This window comes from Adiantum capillus-veneris, chromosome 5 (assembly GCF_014529385.1).
Source record: "Adiantum capillus-veneris isolate H3 chromosome 5, ASM1452938v2, whole genome shotgun sequence".
NCBI classification, from domain to species: Eukaryota; Viridiplantae; Streptophyta; class Polypodiopsida; order Polypodiales; family Pteridaceae; genus Adiantum; species Adiantum capillus-veneris.
This window is the reverse complement of record NC_140935.1, coordinates 49062749-49074394: the sequence shown is the minus strand read 5'-3', so window position 1 is coordinate 49074394 and position 11646 is coordinate 49062749. Positions and strand designations below refer to the sequence as shown.

The following is an 11646-nucleotide window of genomic DNA, read 5'->3' as shown; positions in this document are numbered from 1 at the left end:
ATAGAAGAGAACCACATAAGAAACAAGGGAGAACCTTGACAGAGTTGCTTCAAAAGTGGAACCGTATTCTTGCAAGTCGCACGTTGGAACCTTAAGTGTCACTTTGTTTGATAAAAGATTCAAGTCAAAGCCATAAAATATGCAAGCTTACTAAGTCTCAATTCTAATTTTGGAAATAATCTACACTTAGAATTCAACAAAGCATCATTCTAAGAAACACTTTGAACACTCATCCCAATTCCCAATGAAACAAGAGGATAAAAATTCAAGATAGACAATAAAGCCGGGAAACTATTGCGTAGCAAACATTGCCAGCAAAAAGAATCACGAAGAAAAGCTCATCTATGCATTTTACTTCTTTTTTTTAAATAGAAAAACCATGACTGGGAATAGAGAGCTCTAGTGAACCACTATTACACCCCTGCTGATAACAAACACAGGCCAAAGCAATAAACGTACTATTCAAATGAGCAAAACATCTCCACCCTTGCCGATAACAAACAAAGGCCAAAGGAATAAACATACTATTTCAAATGAGCTAAATGGTTTTGTTATAAGACAAATCATTCGATAAGAAGTGAGCAACAAATGCCACGATTGTAGAGAACATTGTTACACATATCTCTAAGCATCCCCAGCAACCAGAGACATTCATGTATGTAGGTATCACCACAATTAAAATACAAAATGCAAATGATGCATTGTTAGATTAGAAGCAATCAACGGATCTTCAATACATTGTCACATGTGCTTGGGAAGACTTGTAAGTTGTCATAAAACAGAGTCATTCAGATGTGTAGCATCACTACTACACGAATTGTACATGTTAGATCATTTTGTTAAAAAAAATCAACAGACCCCACAAATGTAGAGGACATTGTCACCTTTGCCTGGGAGCATTCCCAATGCTCATAAGACAGACTGATTCATATGTGCACACTAAGAAAAACATATTTTACAGTCAGATATCACAGCTAAAGCTAACATAACAATGTGAGGAGTGCCAAGGCTGCTGATTTTTTGTCATCCGTTGATTATAAGTGAAAACTATAGCTACATTGGAAAGCTCTCTCTCTCTCTCTCTCTCTCTCTCTCTCTCTCTCTCTCTCTCTCCTTACACCCTTGAAGGTCTCACCCATTTTTAGTCAAAAGGTTACATAGCTCTTCAAGGTAGCACATAATAATAGTGATCAAGAGTCATATACAAGGTCTAATTCTTTTCTATTTTGATTTTCAACTGACAATTTTCCCAGTAGAGCCAGATTGATAAAGGAACAATATATGTGGATAGAAAAAAAAACCTTGATGACTCGAAGCTACAATAATTAAGCCGAACAACCTGGAAACCTCAAAATATCACACTCCACAATCACACCTCTACTTCCCAGGACTATGTGCTTCGGTAGGTAGCAAGTCCCAACTCCCACCCTCAAGAACATTGCCTCTGATTGAAGGCATTCAAAACCTAGCCAAGAAGGCTTCTAGTTTTTATAAGAAATCTCCTCTGAAAGAAGGTCTCTCACCCGCCTGATTCACATGCAGATTCCTAGGCTCCATCCATTTTGTTGAAAGCATCATTTACTTCAGACTCGGATGATATTGTGACAAAACCAAAATCACGGGACCGCCCTGTCTCCCTATCACTTACAACTTTGGCCTCCAGCAATTTTCCATGCCTCTGAACATATCATGAAGCATCCCTTCATCAACTCCCCACGTTAAATTTCCCACAAACAACTTGTTGACATTGTTTTGATCCATTCTTGGAGCACGTGGAGGAGGTGCATCCCCTCTCCAGGCCCAAAAATGACCTCAAGGCTCAACCATGTCTACGCTACCCACTTTCTGAAAGTCGCCAGCCTGCTCCTGACTATTGCATCTCCACGGCAGATTTCCAACATAGAGTTTGACACCAAATTTAAGAGGTTCCCCATAGGAAGGACAATTATCAAAGCCTCCTTCATGCTCATCTTTAGCTGAGGAGGCGCCAAGCGCTTTGAGCTTCTTCCACGGAGAGCTCACCATGAGCTTGCCCAACTATAGCAAATCCATGTCGGTGTAGAGCTCGGTAAGGGATAGACAGAGAGAGCATGCAAAGATCAAAAGGTCGCAAGCTACACAAGGAGCGAGGGGCTTGTGAGAGAGTTAAGCAGCCTTCGGTGCTATGGGTAAATATCGTCTAGCTAGCCACCGTGTAGGTGACGATGACTGGCCATGCCGGTCATCACACTTACTCGAAGCCCAGCAACCTGCTCACACATATGAAGAGCAATGCACACCATTTGCACAAGCATGCATGTGTGGGCGTAGCGGTAGTGCTTGTGTCACTAAAATCTGAGGTGCAAGGGTTGACACTCCGTGTCTATGCCGCGTTGACTACTTTTGGTCAACGTATGGTGACCGGTGAAGGTTGACTGGCAACCGGAAGGTGCTGCTTCACCACGATGGCAAGCAGGCCAATATTTAACCAATGTCGCCATAGTCATTGCTGCTGCAGCAAGCAAGCCACTAACTGAAGCTGAGAAACAGGCAAACACCATAGTGATGGAGAGGAAGCAAAGGTCTCTGCAGAAACCCTAAACCTACTTGCAAAGGGTAGTAGAAATTGGGGTGGGTGTGTAGAGAGAAGTCTCAAATGAGGGGCGGAGTTATTAATCCCCGAAAATTCTCTCTCTCTCTCTCTCTCTCTCTCTCTCTCTCTCTCTCTCTCTCTCTCGTTTCTGACACACTCATGAGTCGTTACTCACCACTGTCTCCACAGCTTTGTTGATGCAGGCAGCACGACCAAGTTCCACCTATGGCTAGCACTTCCTGCAAGGCTGAATCCTCTGCTTTTAAAGAGAAGAGAGAAGTTTGTGAAGGAGGAGAAAGCAGCAAGGAAGAGGCTGGCCGCTGAATCCTTTGCTTTTAGAGAGAAGGGTGAAGATGGCGAAGGTGGAGAAGTAGCAACAAGAGCTCTATTTCAGCTCAAAGTCCAACATCTAGACTAGAGTCCCGACATGCACGATGGAGGGAGCTTACTCCTGTTCTCTGAACTTTGGAGCACGTTAGCACTAGATCAAAACTTAAATCCAACCATTATAAATTATTGACGTACTCACATAATGCACATAAAACCCTCCAAAATGTACTTGATATAGAACTGGTCTTAGAAGGGCTTTTCCAAAAGGTGCCCTTCCTCTGGAAGGTCTCGGCAAAAATCACCCGTCCTTGAGGAAGGCCTATTAAAAAGTTATCCATTGTGTGCAGGGTGACATACAAACGAAGTGCGGACAGGGTTGCAATTTCTGGCCCTATACCGAATGCAATCTCTCCCTAGCTCTCTCTCTTTTGATTCTCTTTCCCTTCATATGTGAGTGGGTTGCTTTTAGCTATGACAAATCTGTGTAACAAGAATTGATAATAACACAATAGCTAAAAGGTAGAGACTTCACGAGAGAGGATTCACAAGAGAGGAGAGACAATCAATATAAAAAAGCTTTCTTCATTGCTGAGTTTGATACAATAGAAAACCTTGGTGAACTCTATCATAAAATCTAATATCTCACTTTACCAAATGATTTTCTCATGTTAAACCGGTCATTTAATATGGGAAGATAAAAGGGGAACAAGAGTTAGAATATAGATATGTGCTTCTAGACCTATCTCAACCAAGGGACCAAACGGAGAGATGGTTGCATCTGAGTAGGGTCCAAAATGTCATGGTCTATCAATGAGCAGTGTGCAATAAGTGCTTATAGACTTATTTGAGATTTTTCTTTTGAATTCTTCACCTGCAAGCCAGCTACCACGCTTGCCCTCGGCCAAGTTGGTTCTTGGAGTGTTTGCCCCATCAGCACTTCTCTCTATTGCTGGCATGATGTTCCCCCAGTGTGAAATACGCACCTCCCACCAACTCAATCAAGAGTCCATTGTAGGGATGTTTTTATCCATGCAGTTTCCATTTCGCCACCATTGTCGAGGTAGACGAGACTCCATTGTAGTTGTCTCTTTAGAGGGGGCTAGACGCCACTTTTTGCACATGTCTTTGTGGGTTTGTTGAGATGAAGAGACAATGTACTTTGTGGTGTGTGCCACCATGCTTTGTTTCCAATGAAAAAGGCAAGATCGCTCTCGATGTAGTAGAACATTGTCTTTGCCACCATTGAACATTGTGCGAATTGCATTCCAGTAGGGTTGAGCTTCGTCCGCCATGAATCCATGGAAATCCGCTCTCTCACATCCATGACCCTCCATAACTTTTTTTATGCACTGCCAGAAAAGAATTTGTGCTTTCATATCTTCCTCTTTGATCTCACATGTTGCAATAGTGAGGAGATCCTACATGCTGCAATAGAAGACAAGCGCATTAGTAAACACGTTGCTGGTTGTTTCTTAAGATATGCCAAACTTTGAAATATGTTCTTCAGACAACAAACCCTGGATCGTAAACATGGCATGCCATGGTCACCCAATCCGTCACTCGGTGAGTGTGATCAAATTGGACCCAAGCGTGCCAAAGATCTCCAGGTCCACTTCATCACATTCTATTAACCAAATCCAATCCAGATGTAGGACCTACTGTAGACATCTTGAACACAAAACAACTCTCCCCTTCTGCTCCTTGCCCGGGAAACCTACTTTTGTGAAAAAAATCATATGTGCAATCTCTTTTTAGCCGCAGCAAGGAGACCACACCAAAGCCCTCCTTTGTTGGCTCACTCCTAGTTGCAGCCACGGACCATCGAAACCTGTACTTTAGAGTTACATTACTTTAAAATATTATGTCCAAACAAGAAAAAATTAAAGCATCCTCACCGATTGTCCTCCACCAAGGGACCCATTGCCTCAACAACATTTAGAAATTCTTGCTCACCAAGTACATGCCTAGAGCTCCCCTCTTGCATCAAAGTTGTCGTCACAATTTCCTTTGCCACACACATTTGCACCTTTCTTGTACCTGGATGTCTATCCACACTAAGAACTCGTGCAACCATTTCTTTGGTTTTATTGGTGATCCCTTTTGAACGACCCATCCCGCATGTCATGTTGGTGAGTTCCTTTATGTACCATTAATCTGCTAATACTCTCATCCCTTGGCATGACATAATATACAAAGCAATCACATGTACGCAAACAAATGGGTGGTTGATCGCAATAGTGGAAATTAAGCGTACCACCTAATCCGTCGCAAAACTCGCCCACACAAGGTAATTTTAGCATGCTACCATTGAAATGTGTTGTGTTTGACTTCCCAAAATTAACCAATTTAGAACAACTTTCATTGAGACATTTTAGAGCACCTGCACACTGGCTTTTTTGACACACTCCAGGAAATGTAATATTTCGGATTTGCGGTTTGGTCCAATGGTGTGGATCATACTTATGTTCCATAGCATCCATTGGATAAACCTTTCCTAAGGTCGGTGGAAACTCAAACACCATGCTACCATTGTACACCTTTGGTATTTTTGACACTTGTTTGATGTCCACTATCTTTGAAAGAAGCTTCATCAAAGTGTTGGGCTTCGTCATTGCATTAAAAAATGACAAAATACTATCTGTACTCCTTACCTTGATAGAGTTTTGCAATGCTTGTTCTCCAAAGAGTTGTTCCTTTCTTGGACTAGTAAGGTCTATGTAGGGAATATCCACCAATGGAGCAACCATGCCAGTAGAATTTGAGACTGTGTCATCTTTGACTAGCACCATGAACTTTGTAGAAAGAGATTCATCCACAATATAAAACTCATCTCCCAAGTGATTGCTTGTTCTCTCCATTGGCACTGTCAACTCTTCACTCCCAACCATGACAATTATATGCAAAGCAAAAAAGTTTGTGGCAAAACATGCTCTTGTAGATATTTAACCCCAAAGATAATCTTCCCATTGGTAAAGGGAAAAGCCCTTTAGAAAGAAGGGAAAACTATAGTGCATGACATGTACTCTTGTGTGTTATCTTGTAGATTTGTAAGCTTCAAAGAATTGAGATAGATACCATCCATGCTGCTTAAACACTTGCCGTGGAAAACATGTGTGCCATTGAGGATGCATTCCCTCGATCCGTTCTTCTTAGACAAATCCACCTCTTGGTTCACATGGTTGAGGATATTGCTATATGTAGAGTAGTTCATGCACGATGGGTGTTCTTTCTAGCGAGGTTTTTAAAGATGCTCTAAGATTTTGTGCGACTACGGTCCCAGCCAGAGTCATGCATGGCTGAAGGATGGATCGAGCAAGAGGCATTTGTTTATATTTCAGAGTATTAGGCACAAGTTGATCCCTCAATGCCTTGCATGTGGTCAGATGAGGAGGATGCAAGGATGACTTCACACTTGCCAAGTGGAAAGGGAAAATTATTTAACATGGATATGAATCTATCCTAAGTGGTCAATAACTTTTGCATCCTCAATGCAAAGGTAATGACCAAGTGGGTGGACTTGTGGACAATGTCAAAGGAAAGGCGTTTGCAGGAGAGGGAAGCATGGAAGCAAGTGTATGGAGGTAGGAGGGCACCCCCAATGCCTCGACACCTTGCATGTTTCCTAGATCTCATTAGCACTGAGTGGATTCATGAGAGAATGACCGAAGCAAAAGCACGTGGAGAAGACATCACCGACAAAGAATGGGAGTATGAACAAGGTTGTGTGCCAAAGGTAGAGAGCCCATATACTTAAACCATATTGTTTAGTTTCTCCTTGGTTTTATCTTTGTAATTGTAATTGATAAAATATTTTTTTCTATTTTATAGTGCCTTTCCTTCAACTCTATGTGGTCAAAGGGTCGACACTTTCGTACACTCCACATTGACGAGCGTCGAACCACCATGGACTGTGGCATCATAGGAAACTTTGACACAAATGGTGATGAAGCTAGGTATTGTGGGACTATTGAAAGGATACTAAAAATCAATTTAGAACCTTTCATACCTTCATCTTCGAGTGCAAGTGGTTTGCAAATATGTCTAGACGGCATGAGAATGGCCTTTACATAGTGGACTCTAGTGTGCATCACACAGGGAGGTATGACAATTTAGTTTTTCCACGCAATAGTGAGGAGGTGAGTGATTACCTTCTTTACCCTTATTAACTTGTAACATTAATTATACCAATGTTACTCACTCTGAACTTCTCTTCTATAGGTCATCTATATCCCATCAATCCACCACCCAAAACTTTGGTTTGTAGTTCCATAACACCTCGAGGGAGAACCATTTTTGCCACTAATGAAGTGGAGACCATCTTTGACCCTCTCCCACCTACTACTTTGGATGAGGGGGAGACAGAAGAGAGAGAGATTGACGATTCAAGTCCCATGGCTACCAGTCTTAGCGAGGATGATTGCCATGATGATGATGATGAGATGTAGGATGATGAACGCCAACACATCCACAAACGACAATTCTATTAAACTCTTTATTGATTTAGGAGCCATGGGCTTAGAATTGTATGACGTTTCTTATAGAGATCTTTGAAAGATGATTCATAAACATTTTGTATACTTTAAGTTATGAAATTTTTTTTGTCGTGTCGTTCATTCATCTCTCTCCGATCTCTCTCTCTCCACCTCTTTCTCTCTCTAATTTTGTGAAGCATGCTAAATTATGTGAATCAAATGGGTGTGATGAATTTAATTAATGACAAAATATCTATGTTTTTTTGGAACAATTATTTATGAGGAGTAACAAATGCTTTGTACTATTCTAAGAAAATTAGATAAGCGTACACAAATTTGCATATTTTGGCTCCAAATCATTGCGCGATAATGCTACAGACAATTACGACGGTTATAACCTCTTTCTCTCCCTCGCATTCACTTTCACACATTGCATTTTGTTGTTGTTATGAAGCGTTATGGGTGCAAGTGGAGCTAGCGTTTTGTGTTGTGCACAGTGCAAGAGTGCTTTGAAGAGGAGCTCCTTTATTGTGCTCCTTGCTCAACACTTTTCATGACAAGAGAGCCCTTTGGCACCACTACGTAAAACCTTTCAGAATATGTGAAGAATGCATGGATGCAATCGCTCAGGTGAACGTGTGCTGCTCCGAGGAAGTGTGTTGTAGTAGAAGCGATAATATCCGCGATAAATTTAAACACCAAAAATTGGGCATACAGTCCCCCTCTCTCTTCTTTGGATAGCCCATTTGCAAGAGAATGTGAAAGGTTCTTGCAAAAGTGTAGGACACTTGCACATTGTTGCAAGATAGAGCTTGAAGAAACTAACATAGGTGCTGCCATCTCGTAAAATGTGGGCACACTTCAATCTATCATGATGAAGATTAAAAAATGTAGGCTCCAAAGGGCACTAAGCAAATAGTGCCATGATTACCTTCAAGGCGAGGACGCTTTCTTGAATAAAGGGCTTTCTGGTTCATCACAAGGCATGCCATCCCCAAGCTTGGAGGGTGTAGGTAGAAGACGAGGGGTTCCACTTGTAAAAACATAAAAACAAGCTTGTCTATGTTTTGCTATAACGAGATGAATCAACTGCCCCAGTTTGTGAGAGGCAATCCAAAACATGATGGATGGATGGCATGGAGGTCACTCATGTGGTCATATGCGAAGTCCGAGAAAGTAGTCCCCATGCCTGGACAAAAGATGTCCTCCATGTTTGGCTTCTCATCGCTGACAATGCTTGCTTTACATGGAGACACATGCATAACTCTAGAATGGAGCTTCCTCTTTGTATTTTCATGTTTATCCACATAGCCATCGTTTCATGTTTTAAACTTTCTTTCATTTTTTAAAATTTTAAATAATGTTTTTTAATTTTTATTCACAAGCAAAACAGAGGGAAACACCAAAATTTGAACGTTTAAGCGCTAAAACGGGGTTTGGTATTAAGTGCGGCAATTTTAGTGGCAATACACGCGGTAATATAGGTGGTAATATACGTGGTAATATTTGAAATACAAAAAAATTGTCCCCCCGGCCCCCTCTCTCTTCTTTGGCCAGCCCATTTTGGACTCTCTCTCTACAAAACGGGATAAAACATTGCAATGAATGTTTTGAGTTTTTCATAGCGCAAAACACATGATGCATTTGGGCCCTCTCTGCCTATGCATACTGTACATGTGCTTCTCCCTCTACACCAACGCACACTACCCTAGTTCTTTGCCCAAGAACCTCAACAAGCTACATCAAGGAGTAGAGGAGTTGTGATCTCGTGCACAATGGCTTCAAAGCAGAATACATCGTTGTACAAGGCTCCCTTATTCAAGCAGTAAACCCAAGCTGCCCAAAAGAGCAACAACCACACCCAGTGCGCATACAACAAAAACTATTGGCGCAACTCGCGCTCTGAATCCGAGTGCTCCGATGGAGCCATCCTTTATAGATAGACTAGTGCAAGCACTTACATGTCTGTTCTCCATTTACAAACCCTAGGCACACACACAATGACCCTCATAGCTCATTGTGCCCCGATGGAATAACATACACACACACACACACACACACACACTAGTGCCTCAAACAACATCCCTCTACATGTGCACACACACATAGTCTGAGTAATGTAACCAAACTTGACGGTCAAATCCTCTCCTCTTTTGTTTGTTGGTTTGTTGCACTTCTGTTCTCTCTTACACAGCCCCGCTAGCGCGACAACGTGTGCCCTGCAAGGTTTGCCTCTAGATCTACAGACTATGACCATCTGCCCATGATGGCCCTCCCTGCATGCTCACGAGTCCTCACATCCCCCTGCCACACCTCAGCTCCCCCAGCCCCGCATGCATAGGACTCTCTCCAGTCCCACCACCTCCCCTACTTGCATGGAGAGTTGCATGGATGGTATAACCTGCGTGCACCAACATGATGTGCACGAATCGGTATCCCTATAGGCTGAGTAAGCCTCCACCTAAGCTCCACCTTAGCACCCCACTCACTGCCCCGTTAGCATCGACGTCTGAGTTTACAATTTTGAGCTGAGTTTACTGTTTAAAGGGTGACGTGGATATTCCAGATCCTCTCGCCACTCACACCTCACTTCCCAGGTGCAGATCCCACAGCTTGGCCTTTCATTGAAGACCCCATGGTATATAGTGCTAAGGGAAGCTGCCCTAACAAATGTCTCGGCAAGCTCTTTTGGCACTTAGGGTCTATTCATACTGCTCATGTTTCGCTTACGTGGACCAACGAAATGGGCTGCCTGAGCTCTTGCAGTTCACATTGCACAAGTGCCGTTAGGAGTTTTTTGGAAGAAGTGATTGCGCATATGTACATACACATGCATGGTGCATCAAATAATTGCCCATTTTCCAGAGCCATGTGGTTACGTGGGGCCCACATGTGTACAGGTAGTACAGCGTGTACATAGTACATCGATTTCCATTATCACCATTACTACTATGTTTTTCTACAATAATGAGGAGTTGGTGGAGCGTAAAACTTATCAAGGAAGCTATCAGTGGGCCAACGCCATGAGGTAAGCAGGTGCATCAGATGGCATCTAGTGGCGTCAGGAGGTCGAATGGGGTCAATACTTGCACGTGGTAAGCGAGGACACAACGGGAGTGTTTTCTTGTAATCAATTATGCAAAAAGTTCATCATGAGAACTATATTTAGGGGCCACTTCACATGATTGCGGGATGCATTATTGGCAAAAGTTGAGTGCCAAGTGTGCGGATGGATGTAGAAGGGTGACAAAAATGCACTACGTGGCCAATTTTTGGCCTGTTCGGGGTCCGTTTGAGGTCAATCAAAAGGCCAAAGGTTCCCAAGGTATAAAGTGAAGTGTGGATATTGAAAAACCTGAGAGAAACCAGAAAAAAACGTGGAGAAAAGAGGAGGAACAGCCGCAACTTAATTTTTACTGTTTTTGGAGTCTGTTTTGGCCATAAACTGCTCATCCGAGGTCGGATTTGAGCACTTTGATATAGTAGAATGAGGTTTTTGGCCGTTCCGGACGCAATGGCGCTATCCATTTTGCCAAATTTCTCACTTTTTTCTATTATTTTGACTGTGTAAGTTTCTCCTATGAGCGAAGCCTCTATTCAAATTTGTATTTGTATCTGACATATTTCATCCATATTGTGTGAGCTATTTGCCCCATTGGTGTTGGCCCATGCTCAATTGTATCTAAACATCACAAATCTTCCTCTTTTGAGTTGAGTTTTTTGGGTGTGTGTGTGTCTCTCTCTCTCTCTCTATGTGTTGAGTGGGCAAATGGATAGTCTCTCTCCTCTCACTCCATCGGTGTGTTTCCTGTCACGGCCAGGTGGGTTGTGTAAACCGAGTGGTGCCCCATAGTGTGTGTGTGTATCATCCCAAGAGTGTGTGTCGGGTGATTATAGAGGCGTTGTGTGTGTTTCTATCCCGCTCACATTCTTTTGGTGTCCCCACGAAGGATCTTCTTCGAGTATCTTCAGCTTCGGGATTACAGGTTGCAGATCACAGATCACAGGTTACAGGTTACAGGTTACAGGTTACAGGTTATAGTTTATAGGTTACAGGTTATAGGTACTGGTACATGTGATTCACATAGGTACAGGTAGCTGGAGTAGAGTGATATACTGGCAAGTGAAAGTCACTTGCAGTTGCCGTGGGTATGCATCATTTGGTGCCTATATGAGCGCATTGTCTTGTATTGTACGATACTTGTGGATACTTCCATTGTACGCCTTTGTGGAGCTATACTTGGTTTTATTTGGCAGTCCCAGCCATTTCTA

The 11646-nt window shown here is 42.6% G+C and overlaps 2 pseudogenes; one reads left to right on the top strand and one right to left on the bottom strand.

The window, feature by feature from the left end:
• Positions 1–1348: 1348 nt before the first annotated feature.
• Positions 1349–5790, bottom strand: LOC147457278 (RNA-binding protein CP29B, chloroplastic-like; annotated as a pseudogene).
• On the top strand, positions 5789–8884 carry LOC147457277 (uncharacterized; annotated as a pseudogene).
• The last annotated feature ends 2762 nt before the right edge of the window (positions 8885–11646 follow it).